Raw genomic sequence first — 27685 nt, 5'->3', positions numbered from 1 at the left:
CCTAAAAAGGTACATAATCAATGAGACGAGAGAATCTATCATACTCTCCACTTACACAGCACCAAACAAGCTTTGGCGAAAACTTCTCCTCCTTTGTTCTTTAGGACAAGGAAATGCTTCAGACCCTGCCATCCTGCATTAAGCAACATTTCAACCCATTGCATCTTTATCTAATAAACAGTGTCCACTAGTTGAAAGCCTGACCCACTCAGTACCTTAGCATGCTTTCAACTTCCCTCTTGGTTGTCACATAGGCTATGATTTAATTCACCTAACTGACTATTGCTGGACCAAGAAGGGACTGTCCAGATTATTCTCCTGGTGTCATAAAAGTCTAACAGAGTTCATATCCTTCAGGTATGACAGGTGCCAAAGATTCCACAAGATACTTGTGAGCAAAAAGCAGAAAGAGACCAATGAGAACAAACATCACCGAATCAGGGATGGAAGTCCTCTGATGTTCCACTACTAAGGCCCTACTCCACCCCTACTCACCACTATGTATTAGGAAATGTCACAGTGAGGGAAGATGGCTGACATCAGGAGAGAGTGTGCAATGCTTGACAGTAACTAACAAATTGGCCTGGGGTTAGGGGTTTCCTGCATCCTCTATGAGTCTTAAGGAGGAGGATCATCTCTCTTTAAACTCAAAGCTTCCCGTTACTGGCCTCCATGTAACTGGCTGTTAGGTCCCACTTGGATAATAAAATTTCCCAAGGTATTACAAGCCAGAGAGTCTTTGTCATCATTAAGCTACCTTAATGCCCCAGGGGTACCAAAAAGAACTGAAAGGTGTCCTGATCCAGCTGGCACAATACAACTTTACTAAAGGAAACTCTAGTCTGGACCAGCAGTTCTAACTGAAGACAAGTTTGTTCCCCCCTGACCCCACCTTGCCCCAGGGGACATTTAGTAATGTCTGGAGACATTTTTGGTTTTCACAACAGGGAAAGTGTTACTGGCATCTAGTGAGTGGAGGCCAGGGATGCTGCTAAACATCTTACAATACACAGGACAGCCCCCCATCACAAAGAAGTATCCATCCCCAGTGGCCATAGCCCGAGAGGTTGAGAAACTCTAGTCTAGACTCTTCACCTAGAACAATGCAGAAATGCTTCTCTGAGTTAGACCCAACTCCCTCCAGTGGCTCAGGTCATGCCCTGGCAATGAGAGCTTGTTGAGTGAGCTGTTTTCCCTCCAGGTGCTGGGCCCACCCCACTCTCCCTGCTCACAGCCCCGCCCCCTCAGGGACAGCACTCATGTGGCTCAGATGAAAGATGGTGCCGCAGGTCCCCATGCCAACTCGCCACTTGATTGCTTTTAATTAATTCAGCTTGATTACAGCACAAGGGAGTCGCATCGAAGAGATAAGACAGGCTCTTTATATTCTGTCTTCATTAAAAAGTTTGGATCGGAAAGCTTTTTCAAAGAGCGATGTGTCTCCTTTACTTTTGTGTCATTTTTAATTGAGGAGGGCACAGGGAGATGTGCCGAGCTGTGCTGAGCAGAGACTTTGCAAATGGAAGACGGAATGTCTGAGTCTCCTTTTGGGGGAAAAACAGCAAGGACTGGAATCCAGGTGAGATAGCCAGGACAGAGCCAGTTCGCTGTGGCTAAAAGAGGTATGAGGAGAGAAACATCTCTTTTAGTCCATTACCGATTGTGTAGCAGCCCAGATCTATGGAACAATATGGCTGAGATTCTTTACAAGGTACAAAGGACTCTAATGGAGGAGCTGGGAGATTGTATAATGGTGATAAGAGAAAAGGGAAAGGGAGGATGAACCACCACCAATTATCTGTATCTATCTTCCCTAGCTAGAGTACCATTTCCTTCTCAGAGCAACCTTGCCCAACTTCTTCATGCAGATTTAATCTCTTACAATACATGCTTCATCTCTCCAGCAAAGGCATCATGTGGTATTAGTCCTCTGTTGTTACGTAACAAATTACATCAAGAGTTAGTGGCTTAAAACAGCAAACATTTATTATCTCATAGTTTCTGTGCATTGGGAATCTGGCTGTGGCTTAGCTTGATGAGTCTGGCTCAGAGTACCACTTCAGAAGGTTCACTTTCAACTCACTGCTGTGGCTGTGGGAAGGCCTCAGGTCCTCACTGGCTATTGGCCGGAGATATCAGTTCCTTGCCACATGGGCCTGTCCATGGAGGAGCTCAAAACAAACATGGTAGCCGGCTCCTTCAGAGTATGTGAGAGGGAAGCCCAAGACAGAAGCCAGAGTCTGTTTGTAACCTAATCATGAAAGTAACATCCCATCGCTTTTCCTGTATTTATTAAAAGTGAGTCACACTAGGTCCAGCCCACACACAAGGAGAGGGGAGTACACCCCAGCATGAAAACCAGGGAGCAGAGAACTCTGGAGGCCATCTTAGAGGCTGCCCACCATATTTATTGCATTGTAATAATCTTCCTCTTTTTCTAGAACAGTTGCTCCTTGAAGCCAGAACTCCTGTTTATTTACCTCTGAATCTACAACACCCAGCCCAGTGTCTGGTGCATGCTGGGCACCCAAGGGGTGCTTGGTAGAATAAACGAAGGCATAAATGCATGAACGAATGAATGAATGAATGAATGAATGCACAAACCAATGAAGTCATTATCTCTTAAGCATTACTTATACTCATCAAACCAGTCCTCAACAAAATTTTGTTTGTCTCTGAAACTACTGTGGCAGGAGCAGATATATCCACATTTTCTAAAAACTCAGATTATTTAAATATAAATTTGAAATAACAGAATGCAATCGTATTTTATTCCATTTAACATGGAGCCATTACTATCCTCTCCTATTATGGTTGAGTCTAAGTCCACTCAAATATTTTCTCTTCGGGGACTAATGACTGATAGTAAATCAATAATGCTTAAAAAACAAAGCTTTTCATTATTTTAAGCTGCTATCTGGGTGACACTAAACAGTGCAGCAATGATCAGGAAATGAAACAGTTGTGTCTAAACGTAGTTAGTCTTCATGCAAGATCGATGAGCAGAGGAGCTGGAAACTCAGAAGCAGAGGTCTGATTGGGATCAGGAGAGGCCAGAGCCTGAAGACCCAGCACACACGCTAGGATGGGGCCAGGGCTAGAAGATGAGCCCAGCTGAAGCTCAATAAAATGTCAACCCATGCCATTGGTGCCACAGGATCTAGAGAAGGGCTAACAAGTAATCAATAGATAAACAATTGTCCAAGCAATTTTAGCCACAAGAAAGTTTAGGAGACAATAAATGTTTCAAAAGGTGAGTTAACAAGCAGATGCAAAGAACCTGGCAGGGATTAAGGAAGCCCAGGGCCCTGGGTTCAGAGACAGAGAGCCCCATACCCACGAGGATAGCCTAAAAGGTAAGGTCCCAATGGTAATAGGACTGGAGTACAAGGCCAGAACATAATGTAAAGTAGGAGGGGAAGAATATGCAAAATAAGCCCCAGATACCAGGAGGGCTTGGTTTCAGGATTAAGCAGAGGGCTTCTCTCCAAGATTGGACTGAGTCCTTGAGATACTGAATTCTAAATGACAGCTCCTTAAATTTCCCCTTCCCTTGGACTGAATTAGGCCCAGAGCCTGGAGATGTTAGGTTCTAGGGAGAGATCAAAGAGCCTGTACCTTCTCATCCACCTGGTTCCCCACTTGCTAGAGAAGGGTACCACACTGCAGAGCCCAATTCAAGGCCAGAGTATTAGGCCACAGTCTCACTGAATGGGGCTACAAAAGGTTCAAGGAAACATGGCCGCAGCCATTTTATGGATGTTCATAAGATTAGGTGAGAGGTTCTCAAAGGAAATGTCCCCAGGGGAAAAGCCTTGGCCGGTGATCTAGCCAAGCCCAGCTCTAAGCATTGAGCGAACGAACCCTCTCAGTCCTTTAGTTTCCGCTAATTGACATGGAAGCTTTAGACTAACCTTTCCTCTCACTGAAATGATAAGAGCTGAAATTGGAGTCCAAGCTTTAGGGTGAAAGAACATGAAGTAAACCAAACATTTTAGGCCATTGATGCCAACATAGCTACGGTGACAACGGCACCACACTGGGTTTGGAGCCAAGTCCCCCAGTGATAAAGTGTTCTTGTGCATAGAACATCCCCAGGTTGTCCTGGGTTCCTAACCTATGATCATCACACTATCGTATCTCAGTTGCAACACAGTATTACTTCCAGGAGTCAATGAGAGCAGACCTCACTCCCAGTAATGAAGCTGGGAGACAAGGTGGGCTCTTGGGCACAGAGCTGAGCTGTCCATTACAGCTCAGGATGGAGAGACCTGTACAGGCAGTTTATGGAAAGGACCAGCAGTGTAGAACCTGGAATGATCAGAATTTACCATAGATAAAGGCAAAGCCTTTTAGGAGATGGCAGAAACCACATATTGAATTTATCCTGAGGAAACCACTTTCAAAGAGTTAATTAGGATAAATCGTTCAGTGCGGGCTATTTATTTATTTATTTTACAACTCTTCAATGTTGCTTGCCTGTGATGTGGCATGCACTGTGGGGAATATAAACATGCCCAAGGTATGCTTTCTGGCCTCAAAGGAGTTTGTAATCCAGTGGGGGAGACAGATACCTACACAGTTAACACAAGGGAGGTAGGGTGTAGGGGAAGGGGCAAGCGTGCAACTGATCAGCCCTTGATTCCAATCTAAAATGGCAAATTTCATGTTGTATGTATTTTACAGCAATAAAAATAACTGAGAAAACATTCTTGCGTTAATTATTATGTGCCAAGCACTATGTTATATGCTGGCCCAGATCAAAATATGTATGACACAGAATACCCTGCCCTTGAGAAACTCACAATCTAAGGGGGAAAGGTAAGAAATAGGTAAATCTCAACTTAGACATCACCTCTCCCAGGAAGCCTTCCCTAATCCTCCCGCCCTGGGTTAAGTCAGCTTCAGGCTCTCTCTCAATAGCCTGTGCTAGTTTGTTTCATAATTATCTTCATTTATGCAGCAAACATTTATTAAGCTAAGTGTTAGTGATATAAAACCAAACAAGGCTTTCGCTGTAAAGGAAGAAACAAACTACAGATGAATATTGCAAAAGAAAAAAGAAAAGAAAAGAAACAGAAAACATTACTGTACCTTTCTAACCCATAGACTGAGCTCTGAAGGTTGTGTTGTGTAAGGTAAATGTATACTGGCTGGCTGGCTGGCTGGCTGAGCACCTGTGGTATGGAAGAATGAATTACAAACTATGTACCTGCAAATATGAACAGGGGTCATTTAAGCTGGATTTCAAGAGGTGAATAGAAGTCTACATGAAGGAAGAGACAAAAGGCGCCCCAGACAAAGGCATGGATGTGAGAAGGATCCTGCAAGTTTGGGAAGCAGTGCAGAGTTTGGTGCTGCGAGGTCTGGGAGAAAAGCAGAAGGACCTGATCAGGAAGGCCCACATGGGCTATTCTGAGGAGTTTACAGTTTGTTGTGATGATAATCAGAGACTATGAGAGGTTTTTAAGCAGAAGAATGTGGCCTAGCTTTTTCTTTCAGCTTGCTCACTCTGCCATGGGTTGGAGGAAGTGAGACTGAGTCTGCAGAGGATGGCACAAGGACCAGGTAAGAGATTGTCTTTACTTATGTGGTAGAAATACAAATAGAGAAAAGCGGCTGAAATTAAGAAATGTTTAGGAAGTAAACATTATTCTGGTAGACAAATTCAATAGCAAATTGGACTGGGAAGTTTATTAATTTACTCAGCAAATATTTATGGAACATTTACTATGTAGTTGGCACTATTCTAGACACTAGGAATTTAACACTAAACAAAAGAGCCAATGCCTTACTCCTGTGAAACTTATGGTAGGGTGAAAAAAAATAATAAAATAAAATAAATAAAATAAAATAAAATAAATAAAATAAAATATAAAATAAAATAAAATAAAATAATAAAATAAAAAGGAGCAAACAGAAATAAACGTGAAAAGGATGTGTGAGCTTGGGCAAGTTGCTTAATTCTTCCATGCTTCAGTTTCCTCATCTGCAAAATGAGGATATTAATAGTATCTGCCTCATTGAGAGGTTATAAGAATGCAATGAGTGAATATATGTATAGAGATTAGAACTGTGCCTGACCTATATTAAGCACTATGTGGGTATTAATTATTATAATTAAGAAAAAAATAATACAGAGTGATTCATTAGAGAGGTACTTTAGCAGTAGAGGCAGGGAAAGATAATTTGGGTTAGCAGGTTAAGGAAGGTTTTTCTGGGTTGCTTACTCTTGACTTGAGACCTAAAAGCTGAATGAAGGATCCAAAATTGCCAAGTTCTGTGGAAGAGCACTCCAGACAGCGGGGAAAGATGCTGAAGCTGGAATTAGCTAGGAGCATCTAAGAAATAGGAGAAGGCCAGTGTGGCCAGAGCACAGAAACCAAGCCTAGGGGTGAGGAATAAAATTAAAGATGTCTGCTGGGGGCAGATCATGAGAGGCCTGCAAGGCCATGGGTTGTATTTCAACAGCAGTGGGAAGGAAGCCAACAGAGGGTTTTACTAAGAGAGTGATATCCTCTGATCCCTACTTTTAAAACTCCGGCCACTTGTAATATAGGTTGCAAAATATGGCTACTATTTCCTCCAATCCCCAAAGGCACATCCCTTTGTCATATAAGAGTGTCACCTCCATCAAGAGGGGGGAGTCTATTTCTCCACCTACTTGAATCTGAGCTGGCCTCATGACCTACTTTGGTCAACAGAATGCGGTGAAAGTGATGTTGGGGAGTTCCAAAGCTAGACCTCAGCAACAACACTGTACCCCTCCACTCTTACCCGTGGATACCTTGTATATTAATCGTGTTTTTTGTTTTCTGTATTCTATAATGTTTTGGCATCTTTGGAGGGCCTTGCTGGCTGGGGACAGACTGCCCTTCCCGGGGCTAATTAATTCCTAGAGACAGTAGACAACTTGTCAGTGAGTCTGCCTCTCATTTACAAACCCACCAATCCTGAGCCCGGACCCCCAATCGCCTCTTTTATCTAACTCTCGCACACCAGGCCAATATGTCCCCTGCCCAAAATCAACCAGTGCCAAGTACCAGACAACTGGGGACAGTTCCTATGGCTGAAAGTCCACCAGGATTCTTCAAACTAGCTATTTCTAAGCTGTTTACTGCCCTGCCTTGCTTCCCACAGAAACCCCAATAAAGGTTGTGGCCTATGCCTTCCTCTCACTTCTTTCTGCCATCTGACCGACACTGGTTCTTCCCCCTGTGGCCCTCCATGGAGTACTGTGGCTCTCATTCCTAGAGGAACTCTGAGTAACATTAAATGTTTTTCTTTCCATGTCATCACCCAGTCACCTTTATAAATTAAGACCTGGACAAAAGTCACCCTGCCATGTGAAGAAAGGCTACTCTACTGGAAAATGAGACCAAGTAGAGCAGAGACAGGGTCCCCAGACCAACCAGCTGATCATCCCTGCTGATCTGTCAGCTGACTATAGCAGAGCGAGTGATCCCAGGTGAGATGAGCTTTCTGCCACCCAACTGAGCCTGGCCCAAAGTGCTGAATCAGAGAATTGTGAGCAAACAAAATGGTTATTGTTTTATGCTACTTAGATCAGGGGTGACTTATGACACAGCAATAGATAACTGATACAGTCGTCTATGGAGAAAGGGCTCTTTAGGAATAAGAGTGGAAGCCAATGTTAGAAGATGTTGGTCCAGGCAAGAACTGATGTGACTTGACCTAGAATGGTCGCCGTAGACATGGAAAGAAGTGGCCAGAATAGAGCTATGGTTTGAAGGCAACTGACAACACTCGCTGGTTCAAAGGAGTAGAAGACTCAAGGAAGATGCCACACTTTTAGCAAACAACAGCGGCATTCACTGAGATGTGAAAATCTTGGGGAGGAGTGAGTTGGGGTTAGGTGTGGAGGGAGAGCAGCATTTCCCTTTTGGGTAGATTTAGATAGAAATGTCTATTCAATATCCAAGTGGAAATGCCAAGTGCCAAGTTAGACATTCACAGTGGAACTCAAGGGACGGTCTAGGCTGGAGACACAAAAGCGTGAGTCATTCAGCATATAGAAGGGATTTAAAGCCATGGTGTTGAAAGCCAAGCCTAGTGAGCTCAGCTAAAGAGAATGTAGAAAAAGGAGGGGGAAAAGGGCACAGAGTCCCCAGGGTTTCCATGTTGAGTCGAGGAGGAGAGAGCAAGGGAGACTGAGAAGGAGCCAGGGGGAGGGAGGAGAGCCAGGCCTGCATGAGAGAACAAAGCGTTTCAAGGAGAAAGGGGTCGACAGTGTTTATTTATGCTGCGGAGAGGATGGGTAAGATGAGAAAAGAGAAAGAGCCTTTGCATTGGGCAACTCATGGGTTGTTGGCTGCGATGAGAGCAATTTCAGTGGCATAATAGGGACAGAAGCCAAGTTTAAGTATGTGGAAGAGAGAATGGGGGTGTGGAAGTGAAGACGGTGATCCAAACAACTCATTTGAGAAATTTTGAAGGGTGATAGAAAAATGGGCAACATGGGGATGGGTCGCGGGGTCCCAGTAAGGAACTTTGGTTTTACTTTCTTATTCTTGTGAAATGTTCCAGACATTCAACAGAATAACTATAGCATATATATGTTGTTTGAAGGGAATTTTTTTTTTTTTAAGATGAGAGGTACTACAGCATTTTGCATGCTCATGGGAATAATCCAGTTGAGAAGGGAGAAACTGATGATTCAGGAAAGAGAGAGGATATTTACAGGAACGAAGTCCTTGAGAAGGTGAGAAAGAATGGGATCCAGGGCCGAGTGCTGGGGTTGGCCTCTGTGAACAGTAGGGACACGTCTTTCATTTACTAGGCGGAGGTTTGTCAATTCAGTGATGGGAAGACACAGGACTTCCTGTCTGATTGCTTCTATGTCTCAGTGAAGTATAAGGCAAGGTCACCAGCCGACAGCGAGGAAGGGAGGGAGAGATCTGGGGGTTTGAGCAGAGAGAGGCTGCTGTCTCAGAGCGGGAAAGGGAACGTAGGGAAGAAGTGTCGTGGCATTGCTGGGCAGTATTGAATTCCCATCTGAGGTTTTTGGTTATGAGTCAGCAGGGTTATAAGCATTTCTTCAGCAATGCTCAGAGGCGTAGGTGTCGATTCAATGAGGACCTGTGAGCAGGGTCAGCCAGGATGGGGGTTTTGCCAGTGTGGAGGTTTTGCTAAGAAAGCAGTTAAGGATGTTTATAAAGAAATGATTATAACACATCCTGGGCAGGCTAAGGAGAGGGGCAAGGAAGATGAAGGTGACACCCAGTTCTTTGCAGTGCACCTACAAGCAGGTACCATTTGGCAAAATGCCATTCCCATCGATGTGGAAGCCAGGTTTGGGTGAAGGAAGACTGAGTGGTCACTGTCCCCTCTCACCTGCCCATGGTCCCTAGCCGGGAAGGTGAAAACCACCTGAGTGGCCCCAGTGCCCACTGCCCTGCACAGCTAGCTGCAGCTTCCGAACCTGTCAGGGCCTGTTTGCCGGTCTTTTCAGTTTAATACATTTTAATCAGAAAATTAATCAGGAAACACCAGTTCAGCAGATAATTGAACAATGAGGAGACACGATAATTGCTGTTTAGTCTAATTAACTTTGTTAAGTCTTTATTGGTAACAGAGACTTCCTGAATGAAACTTATTAAATGTCCATCTCTGGAAAACTCAATTTCCATTCAAAGGAAAAGTTGTAGGTTCTGTCTTTGCATTATTTCCAGGAAAAGAATGTCAGCCCTGCAAGAGTCCTGTGGGCAAAAGAGACCCGTCAATCTCTCTTTGGGCTCTGCCTGGCTTCCTTATCCCTGGAATCCAAGCATCCCATCTCTGGAGGGGCCGGACTCACTGCCTCCACTAGTTGAGAACCACTGCTCTATGCCACCTGGCTCTCTCCAAACCACATGACTGGCAGCCCATTAGTCCTGTTCTTTTATGCTTTGGAGATCTTGACGAGAGCCGGGCGGAGTCATGGGGAGACAACCAAGCCCCTTCCTGGGGCAGGGACCACCTGTGCAAATCACCTACAGATATGAGCTGGCATACATGATGCACCAACAAGCACCTGGCTCCAAGTTGCACGAATGCAGGCTGCTGACCTAAATTTTCCAAATAAAGTGCTGCTTGATCCATGCAGGCCCTTTGCAAAAGAGATGGTGCCTTCAGGGCTCCAAAGGTGTGTGAGGTGGTTGGTTTATGCACTAAATGTTTTTCTCTTTGGAGTCTCTTCTCGCTCTTTCCTCTGCGATCATTTCTTATGTAGGTCCTCTCAGAGGGGACTTGATTCTAATCTACTGCCTCACTACACACAGCTAGTTCCTGCCCTGAGAGCAGTTCCCACTCCCCCCATGGAGAGTGATCCTGGTACCAGAACCAACAGACATAGCCAGGGCCATCTAAAGCATGGAAGCCCTGGAGATTTTACTGAATGACTAGAAAATAGGTGTTACCTGCAGGCTCAAAAGAGGACATTCAGAATATGCTTGGATAAGAAGAGAAAGCGTCCCTCTCCCATCGCAATTCTGCACCGTCACCTTAGTTTCAACCCCCTCACTGCCATGACAACTATTACTAAGAGGGCCACAGCCATCACGACCATAACTTTCACTTCAGAAAGGTTTGTCCTGGGAGGTCTCCTTCTCTCTCCTCCTTGTGAATTTTTGGCATCTGTGACCTTCAGCACCTGTTCATAAGTACTAAAGGGTTTGGCTTGTTCTAGACAGACTGACACAAGTGGTATTATTTTAGTGCTCCCTGTCATGTTCAACATCAAAAGGCCAAACCGATATTAAATTTACTTAGATCCTGCATGTCAACCAGGGGAAAAGGTGACAGTAAAATATTCCAAGACAAAAGGAAGTACAGATCATTACCAGGTGGTTTTGTTTAACAGGCAAAGAAATGAAGAGTGACAGGTGACTATTTTTGCTTAATCCAGGAGAACATCCTCTAACTGCTAGAAATTAAGCCCTCAACCTTCCCTCTAGCTCCTTCTGCGTTTCCCACAGTACAGTCTGGGGTGCTCCAGAACAAGCCACTGCCATGGTCATCAGTTAGGTCACGAGGCTACTGAGCCCAGCTGACCGCTACTGATACCACCAGATGTCCACCACTGATGCCTTGATTCGAGATTCACCTGCTCCTTCTGTACTGTGGGTCATCTCTTCGCCCAATCCACCAACCCCTCGAGTTGGGCCTGGTTATTTCGGTCACAACAATCTCTTCCCCCAATCCACCAACCTCAAATACCTACATCACTACAGCGAATAGCTAGAAATTTAGCAAGACTTTACTTAAAGTCTGGGACTACCGGAAGGGAAATACAACATAAAGCATAATTTAGAGCTACTACTAGATGTGGCCACTCTTGGAACATCCAGGCCCAAACCCAACTTCAAAACCTCTTCTGCCTGGCTGCCAGCCGGCCTTCTCTCTCCAAGCACAGATCTGCCTTCCAACTCCTCAAATCCTACCCCAAAATAGTCAACAGTTGGGACCCCCACTGAAACTGATCCCCACCTATCCACAGGTGAGGTCTGGCATTGGATCCCCAACAAGACCTTGCAAGAATCCCACAGCGCATTTTTCCAAGCCTGGGTCTTGGGAGTGTGGCCAGGTTGTGCTGGCTGAGGCTGGCCCGGCCCCTTTCTGCAGTCTTTCCCCAGCAGTGACCAGATCTAGATGCACATCCCTTCTGTGTTCTCTGCCTACCCAGCTGCATCTTTCCTTCCAACAACCGCCAGAGGAAAAATCTCACCCTCCTGGCACAAATGCGACAATTTACAGGCACCGGCAGTCTGAATGGAGAATTAGAAAGGAAACATTTCTCTAAAGGAATTTGCAGAGGCATAGTTCCGCTAAAATACCCTCCTGATTTACATTACTGAGCAGTGCACCTAACATCTCAGTCTGAAGCAATTGCATTTAGGTCTTCTCCTAGAGGCAGGGAAAGCTCTTGCTTCTCATTTACATAACTACTACAATGGCCCACTCAAGGTTCAGCCAAGAACAAAGGGACAATCTGCCCTAAAGGTAAATTCCAGTCACCACCCTTAAAGACAGAAACTGTGCATAATTTTTAAAATATGTTTTTCAGCTTCAGAAATTGTAAGGCCCAATCTACTAGTGCCCTGTTACATAAGGAGTGGAAGGAGGACAACGAATTTGAAGACAAGCTTGATGTTTCTGTCTCTAATGCCAAGCTCAAGACGCTCTGCACACAGAGAGGTTTCCAATAAATTGTTGTTACATGAGATAACATAGACAGGGGCAGGTGTGAGATCCAGGTATGGAGTAGCCTGGAAATAAAAAGTAGAAAGAGACCATACGCCTATCTACATAAACCAGAATTAGCCAGAGGATGTCTTCTCAGACAGGAAGATGCTATAGGTTGAGAGAGGCAGAGTCCCACATCCATGATTGTACCCCCAGCTGAGAGCACGTGGCTCTGGGTCCATGCAGTTTGGCCCTTGTGTAATAACGCTACTTATGGCCATATAATAATACTAATAGCCAGTACAGCACCTTATGTATCAGGTCATTAATAACTACAACAACCCTATTACAATAATCACAACTGTAATAGGAGGAAGGCACCATGAGGAAGCTACCGGTACCACTTCCAATTAATAAATAGGAAAGCGAGGAACAAAAAGGTTAAGATATTTTCCTTTTTCTATAATAAGCCAGATAGTAAATATTTTCACCTCTGCAGGCCATATGGTCTCCATGCAAGCACACAACTCTGCATTTGTAGAGCAAAACAGCTGTAGGCAATATGTAAATGAAGGGTGTGGCCGTGTCCCAATAAAATTTTTTTTACAAAATCAGACAATAGGCCAGATATGGCCTACAGGCTAAAGTTTGCCAATCCTTAAACTAGAAGGTAATTAGATATTAGGGTCTAAACTCTTAGAATTATCCACATTCTTATCTAGAGGCTGAAGTGAGCAATTCCCAGAGTGTGGCATAGCAAAAATGCAAAGAGGCAGCCTTGATGTCCAACCAGTGCCTTGGCCTGTGGTCCACACTCCAATGATACCAGCCTTTGTTATATCATTCATTCACCAGTGATCCTTGTCTGTCTTGGGGATGGCAATTGAATCCACAGGTCAAAAACAGACAGGAAATAGAGGTTAGAGTGGGAATGAATAGAGTAAGAAGCATTGGAGAACAGGTTGAAACAGAGCACAAAATGGTCCTGGAGGTTAGGGATTATGGCCATGACGATGATGATGCTTACTCTGCACCCTGTATTAAGTGTTTTTTCATGCAATCATATCTCTGTTATGAGTTGAATTGTGTGGGGTAGCCCCCCCCAAAACAATTCATAAGTTGAAGTCTTGACCCCCAGCACCTCAGAAAGTGACATTATTTGGAAATAGGTTCGTACAGAAATAATTGAGTTAAGCGAGCTCATTAGGGAGGGCCCTAATCCAGTATGACTGGTGTCCTTGTAAAAAAGGGGGAAATGTGGAGACACATGCATAGAGGGAGAATGCCACAAGGTCATCTACAAGCCAAGGAGAGAGGCCTGGGACAGACCCTTCCATCGCAACTCTCAGAATGAACCGATCCTGCCAATACTTTGGTCTTGGACTTTCAGCTTCCAGAACTGTGAGACAATAAATTCCTCTTGTTTAAGCCACCCAATTAGTGGCGGTTTGTACTGCAGTCCCAGCAAACAGTCTTATCAAACCATAGGCACCATTCTGGGAGGTCAGCTCTGTCATTATTCCCATTCTACGTTAACTGAAGTTTATAGGAGTAGAGAAACTCGCCTACAGTCACAAAGAGAAGAAATGGAGTTGGATTTGAATCAAAGTTTGCCAGATTCCAAATAGATAAAGCTTCCAAACAGAATAGCCTGCCCCCAAATATGTCTCTTTGGCCTAAGGATTATTTGGGGCTGAAGGTAATTGAAAAGAAGTAGATACAAGAAAAGCTTTCTGACCTCCCTTGTTTGCCTAAATTAGGCACCAACTTAAATCTGCATGCAAACAAACCATGCTCTTTTTTACTATTCTTTTCCTGGTCACCCTCACCCCCACAACTCTCTTTCTTTTGCCTTGAGCTGAAGATGGCATTTAATCCTGAGTTCTAAGCCATCTCTCTGAGTTACTCATTTTCCCTGGGTATCTCCCATATAGACATGAGGTATACATGTTAATAAACTCTGTTTCCTTTTCTCTTGTTAATCTGTTTTTTTATTAAGGAGTCTCAGCCAAGAACTTGTAAGAATAGAGGTAAAAAGTTTTTCCTCCCCCACTGATATTTTAACCATTCATTTCAACCACACTGCATGGCATGGGGCAGAAGGTTGACTGGCTCTTATCACTTTTCACACATTTCTGCTACCTACGCACTACCCATAAAGGACAGGCCCTGACCCTTCACACTTCTTGAAGGCCCCATTCTTATTCTCCCACTCCCCCCAACTACCCATACTCTGTCCTGGGAGAAGTCTCAGCTCTGAAAACCAGAGATGGTTCTAGGGAATGGAGAAATCAGAAGGACAGTGCACTGCGCTCTCTCCCCACAAGAGGAAGATAATTTCTCCTTCAGCACTAAGGAACCAGTGGGGTTGTCAGCCTGCCTAGGGTGGAGCTCACCTGGTATCCACTGATACCCTCGCCTCTCACCCAGAAGGCACTATGGTTAGCCTATCTCTTCTCATTAGGCCTGAAGGGACAGGAGGCAGCTTGGCCAACAGCTTACAACAGCATCTTCTGCCTGCAGACCAGAGCTCTGCTGTGGAGACACTATAGCTGCCAGCCCTGAGTCACCTTGTCTGCTCCAGGAGACTTGGTCTCTCTGGCTAATTATTCTAGGACCAGTACTGTCCAGAGGGCTTCTGCATTGAGACAGCCACACATTTGGCCTGCTGAGGCTGTTTTAAGAAAGCAAAACTGTCAGAGTCCAAAAGGTAATTAGTGTTTAAGAGGTACAAGTTGGCAAGGTTAAAAGCTGAGAAATAAATACACATACACACACATATACGCACATACACACACATACACACCAACTCACACAGTAATTTCAAATAATTCTTAAAGACCAAACAGGAAGATATGGCTCCTACCTGAGAAGCCATTAAAGAAAGACTAGGGCCTTCTCAGACATGGCTGCCTGGGATAGGCTGCCCAGCCAGAATTTTTATGCTGTAGAGCTCTCATCTTCCCCTAAAACCCATTCTTCGTCCACCTTTCTTGTCCCTGCCATGGCTCCACCATCCTGCCAGCCACACAACTGACATCCTCAGAATTGCCCACCGAGCCGTCCACTCAGACCCCACATTCCAGGGATTCATCCTTAGCAGTGCAGCTCATATTCAGCCCCCTGCCCACAGGCTGTGGACTCTGCCCTTGCTGCAGCCTCATCCCTGGCCTGGACTACTATCACTCCTCCCTGGTCACTCCACGACTCACTCTATCCTCCATAAAGAGTCTGATAATGTCATCCTCCTATTTCAAATGTTTTCATGGTGCCCTTGATCTTCAGCACTGGGTTTGAACTGCAGCTCTACCTAGCTTCCTTGTGGCCTTGGATAAATTACTTAATCTCTCCAAACTCGTTTTCTTCATCTGTAAAATGGGGATAATTTTACCTCAAAGGACCACTGTGAGTGGTTAAAGTAATCAGCACCCTGAAGATGTTAACGATTCAATAAAGTGTGGCTTTTATGAATATTCTTATTCTTCCACGAATGAGCAGGGCTTTGTCCAGGGTTAGCTGGTAGATTAGTAGCAAGTCCAGATCTTCCAACTCCCAGAGCCCTGCGTAGTAAGCCCTCAACAACTGTTTGTTGTATGAATGATTGTCGATCAATCAAAATCAATCTCCAGTGCTGCCCCTCTAAAGATTAAGGCCTCTGAGTCTATTTAAATCCACTCAAGATGAAGGTAGGAAAACTCAACTTCTTTTTTTTGGCCCACGCTAATCTGTCTCAATGCTCAAGGGCATCCCCTGGTGTTCACATCTGGGATTGTGTGAATAAGCCCAAACTGGCTCTTTCCAAACTCCTAAGCCTCGTGTCCAGACTCATCTGGGCTTTTCAGACAGAGAGAGAGGGTGCTGTCCTCTGGTTTCCCACATGAGGGGAAACTTTCTCTGCACTGCAGCCTGACAAAGAAAGATTTCCTGAGCTCCCAAAGCTGACTCAGAAGAAACTTCAGGTGGCCAGACAGACCAGAACTGCCATCTGTAATGGAATAAATCCTACCTATTGAGGGTGACATTGGGTGGAGCCACTGAGCCCTTGAATGCGAGCAGTATCTGGGGCCAAGTGGAAAGGACTTCTTTAAGATGTACGGAAGGTCAAGAGCCTCCACCCTGCCACTGTAAATTAGCCTCAACTGACCACAGCCCTGCTCAAACCCTCAGTCCTTTGCTGCCTGGGCTAGAAACCCAAGCATCTTCCTTGACATTTTTCTCAACTCTTCCCCCACACCAAGTCCTGTCCATCCTATCTCCCAAATTTGTCCAACACCATGGCCATCATCCTATTCTAAGCCACTCTAAGACATCTACTTCCTGGGGGTTAACACCATGGCCATCATCCTATTCTAAGCCACTCTCATCTCTCTCCTGGGCTGTTACAATAACCTCTTTCTTGGTCTCCCTGCTTCTAATCTCACCCCAAAATAATCTTGCTATAAACCAAAATAACCTTGCTAAAACTCAAATCCTACCTTGTCATTCTCCTGATTACAACCTTGCAAAGGCTTCTCATTGCACCTGGGTGAAAGTCCAAAATCCTTAACAAGGTCGACAATGTCTTAGTTATCTATCCCTTGCCTTTGGCCCATCTGATCAGACTCTTGTCTAGTCTCTTTTAAAGTGCCAGATTCCTTCTCTCCACTGGGCCTTAGCATGTGTTATTCCCTCTGCCTGAAATGTCTTTCCCCTTCTTCCTCACTCATTGGGTTTATTCATTGAGTTGCTATGGAGCGCCAGGGATGTGTCAGACACTGTCCTCATGATGTTTAAAGTCTCATGGAGGAGTCATAGATTCAAGTAACCACAGAGGGATGTAATTTAGAACTAAGACCAGTGCAATGGGAGAGAAGGACACAGAGACCTAATCTTGCCATCTGGAAAGGCTCCCATGAGGAAGGGACCTTCAAGCTGAGAAGTGAGCGGCTGTTCTGGGCCTGGCAGGATAGGAACCTGGGGTAGCCCTGTTCCCCACTAAGTGGGAAAAGCCCATCTGCCTTGTGAGTACAAGAAATAAAAATGATGAGAGAAGAAGAGGCCCCTAAGGCCAGCGTGTCCCCGGCTCCTGGCCTGAGGCTCCTGACACTTCTGCCTCTTATTTTCCAAGGCACTCCTGTCTTTCTTTCGTAGGCTAGTAATGAGCGAACCCTGACCAGTAAAATGATAAGACTCCCAGGGGATGACGGTACAGCCTTTGAAATCTTGAACTGTCCACATACATTCGTTGTATGTCCCTGGGCCAGTTCTTTTTCTTGCATGAGCTTCAGTCACATTATCTGTAAACATGGGACAATATTTCTCCCTTTCCATGATTTTCAGGAAGAAGAAATGAGATGGGAGGCACTTCCTTTCTCTAATGAGCTGCAAAAGGACTGTCAGGCTTGTACGACTTGCCATCTGAGTCAGGGTAAAAGAGCGAAGGGGTCCCTCATGTTCTGGACCAGAAGCCAGACATGAAAACTGGGTGGGCTCAAAGAAGCAAAACCAGAGAGCTTGAGATTTCTCCTCCTGGAAAAAAGACAGCAATTTTATTTAAATGTTGCCATATTCCATTAAAACTTGTTAACTTTCTGGTGGAGAAAAGTCTAATTGAATTCGTGGACCTTCCAATATTCAAAATATTCCCGGGCTTTTTTCCCTCTACCCCGAGCCTCCAACCATGAAGACAAAACAGAGGTTGTATTTAAAATGTCTATTGCTCAGCACTGACCAGCCCTCCAAACTGAGAAACACTGGACTCCGGGCCAGCAAGTAAAGAAAAGGACAGCTGATAAGGACTTGCACAATCATGCCCAGCAAGTGACACCCCTTTCTTCTCCTGCCAGAATGTAGAACTGAGAGAGCCCAGCAGGTAGAGCTCAAAACACCAGTTGTATAATTGAGAGTGCACTGTTGGGGACCTGGCTAAGGTGGCAACACTGGGCTTCCTAATTCCACCTTCGGCATCAAGCAGCCTCACACATCCAGCCACAGGGAACAGTGGAACTTCAGGCAGAAAGTCCCTAAAGGAGACAGAGGGGTGGCCAAAACCCAGAACATTCAGCCCTTTCTCCCAAACTCACTAGTCAGAATAATCACTTGTCCTCTCTGGAAGGAGAGAAGAAAGGGGTGGAAAGAAGCCAGGAAACACGAGGAGTGGGAAATAATCACATCCTCCTAACATCATTCACACCATCTCTGCCCCATCTATATTGGTCTTCCTTTTGGTTCTGCAAAACTGCATGCATCTTCCCACCCCAGGGCCTTTGCACATGCTTTTCCTCCCCTTTTCTTTGGTGTCCAGATGCTCCTCAATTTACAGTGGGGTTATGTCCCGAGATACACATCATAAGTTGAAAATATCATGTCTAAAATGCATTTAATACCTCTAACCTACTGAACATCATAGCTTAATCTAGCCTACCTTAAACATGCTCAGAACACTTACATTAACCTTCAGTTGTGCGAAATCATCGAATACAGTGAATACACTGTAGAGTTTTGGTTGTTTTCTCTCGTGAACACGTGGCTGACTGGGAGCTACAGCTCATTGCTGCTGCCCAGCATCATAAGAAAGTATCACACCACATATTGCTAGCCTAGGAAAATATCGAAATTCAAAATTTGAAGGACAGTTTCTATTGAACGAGCATCCTTTTGCACCATTGCTCAGGGACCATCTGTATGTAGAACATTCTCTTCTTTCCTCCCTTTGTCCGGTGGCTCCTGACTCATCTTTCAGGTTTTAGCTGAAACAACACTTTCCCAGGAAACCCTTCGTGATCTCTCACACGAAGTCAAATCCCCTCGTCATAAGCTCTCCTATCATCTGTATTTCCTCTGTGCAACATTTGTCATGATCGTAACTATTCGTATGAACTGACTAATGTCTGCTTTCTTGAGAAAACTAAATGCTTCGAGGGCAGAGGCCACGCTCACGAGGGTGTCCACTATATCCTTGACGACAGTTCCAGCACGGGCACATAGTAGGTGCTCAAAGTACGGTTTTTTACTATTTATTTTTTAATGATACTTTTGTACCATTTAGAGTTTTGCTTTTTAACCACTTTACTGATATATAATTGATGAGCAAAACTTGCATATATTTAATGTATACAATTTGATGAGTTTAGATATATGCATACACCCATGAAACCATCAAAACAATCAATGTAATAAACATATCCATCACCTCCAAATGTTTCCTCATGCCCTTTGGGGTTTTTTTTAAGGCTGTGTTTGTTTGTTTTTGTTTTTGCAGTAAGAACACCTTGCATGAGATCTACTCTCTTAACAATCTTTAAATGCACAATACAGTCACCTGTAGGCACCATGTCGTACAGCAGGTCTCTGGAACTGACTCACCTTGCAGAGCTGAAACTCTCTACCCCCTGAGCAGCAACTCTCCACTTCCTCCTCCACTCAGCCCCTGGTAACTACCAGTCCATTACTCTTTGCTTCTTGAAGAATGGGGCATGTGAGAAGGGTGCACCCAAGAATAGAGAGATAGGAGAGGGCCATGATGCAGAGGGCTTTCCTTGCACAAGAGACTAGCCAGAGGAAAACAAAGATGGGGAGGGGGGGAACAGAAAAGAACATTATAGCTGCCACACTGAGGTAATGAGTCAGGTGACACCTCTGATTTGGCGATGAAATGCAGGAGCATAGAGAGGCCCAGTGCTCCCTTCTGCCTGTGCAGTCTTAAGCCTGGCCATCAACTCCCATCCTAGGAGTGGGCACATGGATGTGGCTACATGGCAACTGGCTTTCTTGGCCCTAGTGTTGGGGACATCTACTTCCTGGGGGCTGTCAGTACACCTGAGAGATAACATCTGCCTTATATCATGAGATGATACACACAAAACACTCAGCAGAGCACCTAGTATAGCAAAAGTTTGATAACTGTTTTAAACCCTTTCCGAAGAGCCCCGGAGGCACAAACCTGACCAAGACCTAAAATAGATGCCATGGGGTGCCTCTCCCTGAAAGGGATCTCTCTGGGGGAGGGGCAGTAATCTTTAATTAACTCGGCCAATGAAGTTCTATAGAGATGGAATGCTGCCACCCCCACCTGTCCACACCTGCATGGTCAGCATCTGGCAGGCTCATTGTTTTAAGTGATGAGCAATTGTCATTTTCTGTCTCCTCCATGATAAATCACTTTAAGAACTCCCTTCTCTCGACAGCATAAGTAATTACAGCCCTGGTGTCTGGGGCCCTGGCACCGATTAGGAGGGAAGCAAACTACGCTGGAGTTGATGCTGACTCATTTTTCTTATTCCAAAGGGCCTAAAGTCTGCAGGGTCAGAAACAGCTGGCTGGACCCTTCCTGGGCTGAAAGATGACCCCCCACACACACACCACGCACTCCTCAGCACACCAGAGCTAAAAACTAGAGACCAAGCCCCCCACCACCCACCCCGCAAAGCCTTCCACTCCCTTTCCCCTAACTATCTTCAAGACGTGAGTCCCAAATGGACCAGTAACTAGGAAGAAATGTATTGTATTATAATAGGGATAAATAATGAGACTAGAGAATAAGAAAGGGAAGTGCTTAGGAATATTCTATTATGTTTTTGGGGTTTTTTTTTTTTTGTAGTCACAGAATGTATTGAATCAGTAAAACTAATAAACACCCAAGGCAGCAAGAAGAACATATCTCAGTAAGATTTTTCGTAATTTATAAATGACAATGAGGAAAAGACTGGTGGATCCAGTCATTCTCATAACCTGAGAAGGAGATCTTGAAACAGAGCTTGGGAGATATTCGTGCATAAGATAGAGAATTAAAGCATATAGGGGCAGGCTTGAGTGGTATAAAGGATGTATGAAACCCAAATACTCAAGGTCCTGGGCGTGGTACCTGCTGTCATTTCTCCTACTGCCATGTCGCTACCAGCATAAATAAACCCAACGATTCACATCATGCACTTGCACGCCTACCCTTGGCCAAGAGTTGGTGAAGGTCATTCTCCTGGCAGCTTCAGTGATTCTGTTTGGGTGCTAACTATCATGACAGCCTCCTGTCTTGATTACTCTCCCTGCCTCTTATCAATAGCCAGAGAGGCTGAGCTTTCCAGAAGTGATTAGCAAACTATCTTGAGCAATAATACCAAAAAAACAAAGGCTGGAGAGATGTACATGATTAAACAAATTTGGGAAATGCTGCATACTGTAACCTTCTCTAGCATTTTAAAAGTTCTGAGAAGTCCTGCAATAAATAACCTGTTTAGCTTTGTTTAACCCATTATTTCCCAAACTGCTTTGCTCAAGGGAGCTTTTCCTGGAGCTCTACAAACATCCTGAAGAACGCTCTTTGAGAAAACATTGTCTTTGTGTTTCTTGGCACAGCTAAGATTTGGCTGCACATAAGAGGAGGGATAGGAGCCTGATTCAACCCAGGACCACAGTGTCTTGATCAGAGAGAAGATGTAGAAGCCAGCTGTGTTCACCTGAGGCAATAACTTCACCTGAGACGAATAGTAGCTTATACTTGCTGGACATTTACTTTGAGCTCATAGGTTTGCAGGTACAGAAACTGAGGCTTATAAGAATCAAAAGTAATGTAGCCAGTAACATAGTAAGTTACTGGTCAAGCCGGGACTGAACCGTGGCCTGCCTGACTTGAATAAGTTACATAAACCCTCTGGGCTTTAATTTCCTTATTTATAATATGAGAGAAAGGATCTTTGTACCTACTCTTATAAAGTTGTAATAAGGATTAAATGAGATAATAAAGGACTTAATGCAGGGTTTAGAACAGAGTAAGCTCTTAAGAATCGTTATCAGTACAACAGACCCCATACGAGACTGTACTTAACATCTCCAATGACAGGGAACTCATTATCTTACAAAGCCACTGACAATTTTGGACAGCTCTATTAGAATAGTCGCCCTGCTATTGAGCCAGAACCTATCTCCCCTTTCCCCCAAGTCATAACTCTGCCTTGGAAGCAGCCCTCACCCTCCTCCCCATCGCAGCTCTGCAGAGACCACAGACCAGGGTGGTGTCCCCAAGTCTGCTCATCTTCCCCACACATACATCCCTCTCCTGGTGCACTGAGCTTAGAAGACAAGGCACTTTGCCATCAGATTAGGATCTCCGAGCATTGCTTTTCCCCTCACATATCCCCGCCCCCATCTGGGCAGGACCCTGGTTTTTCTATCTGGAAAGGCCATCATCTGCCACAAAGCACTTAGCCAAAGGAAGCCGAAGTTGGGCAAGGAGACCCTGTGGGTGATGGAGAAGGGGACGGGTTAGTCTCACACCTACCTTAGCTCCCCGAAGAGAACAAAGAACAGGAGAAGGGACAGGCTGGTGAGCCCACCCTGTGCACTTCATTTCAGGCTGACAGAGAGCCACTAAACATTGTCAAGGCCATCAAGGGAAGGTCAGCCTGTCTACTGGACCTGAAGCCAGCGGATAAAGTTTCGGGGAGGGTGACAGGACAAGGCACACATCCTCAGTAGTACCCTGAAGATGAGGAGTCCCTGAGAGGCACAGAAGTTGGAGGGAAAGATCAACATGACGAAAGTTTAACCCTTAGGTGGCACATACCATGTACCAGCATTGTTCTACATGTTCACCTACAGATTAACTCATTTATCTTCATAAGATCCTATTTACTCCCCTTTGAGAGATGAGCCAACAGGGCCAAAGAGAGGTTAGGTAACTTAATCAAGATCACATAGCAAAAAAGCAATATAGCTGGGGTTCGAACCCAGGCTGTCTGGCGCCAGAGCCTGTGCCCTTAATCTCTAAACTACTCTGTCTTCCCAACACTCTTCTGTCTGGAACGGTCCAGGGAAGAAAGGGCCAGAGGAGGGGAGGTTAGAACTGAAACTGAAAGGGTGCAGGAATTCAGGAAGGTGGAGATAGAAAGGGCGAGGTCCAGAGGAACAGCACAGGTGGGTCAGGCCTGTGCAGTGGGCAGAGAGGATGTTGGCTGGATGAAGCAGCGCTGTGGTACAATAACGGTAAGAACCATCACCTCACAGAAGAGACAAGGCAGGGCGGATCAAGGCAGAGTCCTACCTATGCCTCATCTGAGACAGACACAGAGGTGAATAAAATAACGTCCCCACCCCAAGGAGCTCACAGTCTTGTGGACAAAGGCCATCGCAGTAGCCATCACAATGGTTTGGGCTTGAGAGGACCCGTCCTCAGGCTGAGTTGCTGTGACTCTGAAAGACAGCATCTCCCCAGGAAGAGAGTTTGGTAGCTGCTCAGCAGCATCCATAAAGCAAGTCAGACCCCAGTTGGAAAGCTTCTGGAGTCCCATTAGTGCCGAAACGGCCCAGCGCTGCCTCCCTCCACCCTCAGATGAATTAACTCCATGACTGAGATGAAGGAGATGCTGAAGTCCCCCACCGTCTTCCCTAAACTTGGGACAAATTAAATCAAATTCTACTGCACGGCCTGAAGGCATAAACTTCGTTTTCCGCACCAATATATTCTGCCAGGCAGGCAGACTCTCAGGTACTAATTACTTTATTCAGCAAGTTAAACAAATGATATGATATCTAAATTCAAGGGAGAGGCACCCAAGAGTTATGGAGCACATACCACTGGGCCTTACCAATGAACAGAGCAAAACAGAATTGCTAAACCAGCAGCTCAAAGTATTTGTCTGTGTATCCTTCAAGATTTAGCTCAGGTCCTCTGTTCACCCCTCCTCCGGGAAGCCCTCCCCATTGACACCATGTCTATGGACCTTTTCTCTCCTGAAGGCTGTACAGCCTGGTGGTTAGGTCTTGGCTTTGGTCTTGGCTAGAGGGGGGCTCTACCGTGGACTAGTTGTGTGACCTGGCACATTGCTTAACATCCAAGTCACTCTAAGTTAGTCTCCTTAACTGTAAAGCAGAGATAATAATAGCTCTTACTTCCTCAGGCTGTTGCTGGAGTGTCTAGGTAATTCATGCAAGGATGTTAGCATATAGTAAAATCTCCATAAATGGGAACTATTTCTATTCTTATTCTTATTATTGTTATTACTATCTTTGTTTTCAGTAACCAGTAAGTAGCAGTCATTTTCTTGGCTTAGTCCTTATTATACAAAAAAAAAATTTTAATAAACCAAATAGATAGAGATCAAAACATTAACATTATTATTGACAGAAGCCAAGTTGGAAAACGTAGCTTCATGTGAGAGGTGACGGGCCGGAGAATGATTCCTGGGTTTAGTGTCATGGCAGTGCTGACCAAGACAGACTTCCGGGTGGTAGGCCACCACATCAAGACATATAGTGGGACAGAGCCCTCAGGTTCTCCTCTAGGGCCAGATCACTCCCGAGAGAGAAGAGATACCTCACAGGCATGCTCTGTTATTCTTCCTAAATTTACGAATTGGTAAGATAAGAGTCATTCCATCTCCCCAGGATAGCAAAATTAAATGGGGTGAAAAGAGTTACATTAATTGAACTCTTTTCACAGGAAGAAGCATCCAGAGTCAGGGGAAAGCCTTTCCCAGTAACACGTAGGAGACGATGGGATGAGGTGGCTTTGGAGTCCAACAGGAAGGATTTGAATCCATTCTCCTCTCATTTATATGTTAAGTAATTTGGGGAATGAACCTTAATCTTTTTGATTAAGGCTCCAATAAAACTGGCTTTAGCAAAACACAAATCACTCAGAAGTCACCTGAACTTTCCTGAGCTTGATCCTCAGTTCTTTGTTCCCAGAATCCAGACATTTCTATAGCTCCTGAGCCTGGCATCACCTTAGGACTTTGGGTTTCTGGTCTTCCTCCATTCACGTCTTCGTTGCTGACACTGCTGCCGACTTCTACAGCTTCTAGAGCAGAGACAAAGCTCACGCTTACCCAAGCTGAGCCAATCCAGCCACATCCATCCCATAAATGTTCTTCAGATCCTGCCTTACCTCCATCGGAACTGCCACTGATCTTGATTAGACCCTTAATCCTTCTCCCAGGGTCTAGCAAAACATAATTCCCTAGACTCCCCGTCAACCCTCTCTTTCTGCCCCAATCTAGCTTCTACACCAGTGGCTGCCCGCTGGCCTTCCTAAATGCACCCTCTCACTCCCCCAGATTAATGGTCTATAGGAGTTCCACCAAAGTCCCCTGAGACTTGCCCCTGCCTATCTCTCAAGCCCCAGCTCTTACTCTACCCCTTGCACTGGAAAAGTACTGAACTAAAGACTTCACGATGCTCTTTCAAGACTCCAGGCCTTTGAGCAGGCAGTTTCCTTTGCCTGGAGTGCCTTACTTCCTCCTCTACCCTTCACCAATCTAACTTCTAACTCCTACACAGCCTTTATGACTCATCTTAGGCACAAATCTTCTGGGAAGCTTTTTCCAACTCCATTCCCACCCATGGGCCTGCACTTCTCTTACTTGGTCCTCTCTCTGCTAATCTCACAAGGTAACTGATGATTTACTTGTCTATGTCTACCACCCAGCTGTGAGCCCCTTGAAGGCAAGAACATGTCTTATTGATCTTTGGTATGGAAAGGAAACAATGATTACTATTCAAAATCAGAACTGACTATAGCTACCTTCACATCCTAGAGGAAAATATGTGGAGGCACTTCTTAGGAGTGGAATGTGATGATCCCTAAGGTATGGTCCAGAGGAGCAGGCACAACAAAGAGGGAGCTGAATTGTATAATAAGGTAAGAAAACATTCAAGTTCTCCTGGACAGTCCGGAAGAGGATGCATACAGCTCTTGGGAAAACAGAAGGACTTGGGGAATGTGTGAAAAGGGGTATATGGGTTGATGGACCCAGGAAGTAGGCTGAGGGCCTGAGGAGGAAAGGTGGACAGTAAACATCTCTGGGTCAGTGTAGGACTTGGAGAAACAAGATGCTGAATTTTCAAGTTTAAAGTGTTTGTGTTTCTGGTGCTGTGCTGTAACCCCTCCTCTGCTCTCCCATTACTCTGAACCATCAGGAAAAGTCTAACGTATGACAGCAGCCATGTGATGATGATGCTTTGAGAGGAATAAAAGGAAAGAGGCCTTGTCCAGCATGGGACACAGAGGGACAGCTAAAGAGGGAAACTGACAAGCACATAACTGAGAAGCCAGGAGAAGCAAAAGTCAGCATTGAAAGTTAAGCATGAGAACAAAAACTACCCCTAAAATTTTCAGAAAGGAGAGGGCTCAAGTCATTTTCTTTAAATAGTAAAGATTTACTGCTCAACGTATGGTCAAATGAATTGAATTGAAACTCTGGTCAGTTTGGGGACCTTTGAGGCTGACCTGCACGCATCTGGGACAGCCTTCTTTCGTAACATGGGCAAGAAGAGGAATGCCAAAAATTCTCGGCAAAGAGTAGTTCCCATGGTTGCCATGGAGGGTGTAAGAGGCAGGAGGCTTTTGAGAGAGCTGAGCACTGACTGACAAGGTCTTCCTTAGAAAGCAGAGGGACCAAAATCTTCAAACACCTGAGAAAGAGAGAACCTTAGGGAACATCTGGTCCTCAGATGGCAAATAGAGTTCGACATGAGTGCCACCTCCGATCAACTGGATGAGAGCACTAAGGCTCTGTCTGGAGTCAGCAAGAAAAAAATTCAATGATCAATTAATTCTGTCTGCCACAGGTACAAGAAGGGGAATGATAGCATATGTGCTGTAGAGTTGCCATTCTCAACCTAACCCAACTCCTCTTTTTATAGATGGCCAAAAAAAAAAAAAAAAAAAGAGGAACTTACCCAAAGTCAAGGCTAGGGTCAAGTCTAGTATCAGATTCTAGGCTCTCCTTTCGTACTGTGCCACCTCTCTGTACATGAAACACAATGGGACTCAGCAGAAAAGGCCATTAATATCTTTGCTATCTGGTCAGACTAACCAGCGCAAAAGCACAGACCACGCCAGAGGCAGGTGGAAAGGGAAATGGTATTCAGTTCTCATCAGGACCAGGTTTTGGCCAGATGGTCTCTTTGTTCACTTAGAGAACATACAGCATCCAGAGGCATCAAAAGAGCTGCCGCGGGTTGGGTTAATACACCAGAGTAACCAGGATCCAAGCCCAAGTTGTAGCAATAGAAATACCCGTGACAGGGAAAGAAGAGAACAAGTTGACCTAGATAGTCCTGGCTAGTGTCTTTATAGTCTTATTCATTTAACAAACGTTCTTTGAGCACCTTTGAGCAAATTACTGAACTAGGAGCTGGGTTTACAGTTCCTGAGGCATTGCATCAAGGAGAGGGCGGAGACAGACATGGAACAGCTAATTATGCAATTAGTTATTTAATTATAAACGGAGATAAATGCCATGAAGAGGTACAGGGAGCTCTGACAGCAAACAAGCCGGGGTCTGATGTAATCTGGAGAAGGAGAGAAGCTTTCCTGAGGAAGTGACATTTAAGCTGAGACTCGAATGATTAAAACAGGAGTTAGTATTGGATTGGGGGTAGACCGAGGCAGCACAGAGAAGAAAGACAGGAAGATGGAGGGCAGAGGGAAGAACTGTTAATGGGCCTAAGGACGGAAGAAACCAGACATATTCGAGGAATTGAAAGATCAAAGGTCAGGAGGGCTGGTACACAAAATGCATTTTTT

This window comes from Pteropus alecto, unplaced genomic scaffold (assembly GCF_000325575.1).
Source record: "Pteropus alecto unplaced genomic scaffold, ASM32557v1 scaffold39, whole genome shotgun sequence".
Classification (NCBI taxonomy): Eukaryota; Metazoa; Chordata; class Mammalia; order Chiroptera; family Pteropodidae; genus Pteropus; species Pteropus alecto.
Note: the sequence above shows the minus strand (reverse complement) of the source record.